This window comes from Neopsephotus bourkii, unplaced genomic scaffold, assembly GCF_033783945.1.
Source record: "Neopsephotus bourkii isolate Nb327-2 ecotype Australia unplaced genomic scaffold, CSIRO-AGI_Nbou_v1 NB_234, whole genome shotgun sequence".
NCBI lineage: Eukaryota > Metazoa > Chordata > Aves > Psittaciformes > Psittacidae > Neopsephotus > Neopsephotus bourkii.
In genome coordinates, this window is record NW_026900744.1 from 16907061 (window position 1) to 16908321 (window position 1261).

Sequence of the window (1261 nt, forward strand, 5' to 3'; positions counted from 1 at the left end):
TCAAATACCAAGGCTGTAGGTCAGTGAAGAAAAGCCATTAACAAAAACTGCCAATAAAGAACATTTGAGTAACTCAAAAATCCCCGTGATCAAAGTTAAGGTACTTCCATCAGGTTACCATCTCTCTCCAATAAGGGGAGCTGCAGTTCCAGCAAAACTGGAGAGATACTATGCACCCAGATTCTAGTTCCCTTTTGTGTTTAGCATCTGTCAGAACAAGGAAACTGAAGGGACTCTGCCTAATTCATAGAAAATGAAACACCAAATTCATATAATGCTTCTGCTTTTATGTGTTTGCATGGGAGGATGTTCTCCCTCTTTAGATAGAGGGTGGCAATAGCTGGAAAACTGATCTTCACTTGAAGACTCCACTGCCACAGGAACAGACACGGACAGATGAAAAAGCAAATCTGATCCCAGCCGTAGCATCAACCCTCATCTCCCACTGGCAGCGTCAGAAGCTGGTACAACATAAACTGGCAAAAGGCACTAAGGCGTGCTGGCATACTAGACCGGATGTAGCCATTTCACATGAAAATGTACTATGTACCTGTAAAGTTGATTGCATCTTCTTACAGCTGGGTTCTAGTATTTCAAATCTCTTACTAAAGAAAACCTGAACAACTTGTACATCTGCCAAATTAAAGCAAAAGCTCTTTTACAAGTTACTTGTGCTAAAAGAATTGATTATCTGAAGCAAGAGAAAGGAAGAACTAGAAGAAAAATTATTCCCCAAGTTGCAAGGGCCTTCAGAGAACAAAAATGCTATTAAGTCAGTTGGGAACTAAATGAATACAGAGAAAACAGAAATTGTCAGCATAAAAAGTAGGAAAAAAAAACCAAAAACAAACAAAAACTTCACACACTATGCCCTGCTTCTGAACCTGGCTCTCCAATGCAACCACAAGTAAACTGCAATTCCCTCTTCCTCTGCCCATTTTAAATCTGTAGGCAGCTAACATACACTGAACGCAGTTCAAAGCCATCCAGGAATACTTTGGCTATCTTCAGAGCAAGGAGGCAAACATACTGTTGCTCTGCCACTTGTTCACATCATAGCAGCAGACAGGATGATGAAGAACACAAGTTTTGTGGACATCCTGTTACAAAAAGGAAAAAAAAATAAATTTGCAAAGGGATGGCTAATGTAGGTGGACGGATGCCAACAATGAGCTACTAGCAAATCTGACTAGCCTATCTGTTGTCCAGAAGAGCAGCGACAGGGGGGCGGCCCTGGATGAGTAGGATTCCAGTAGACTCC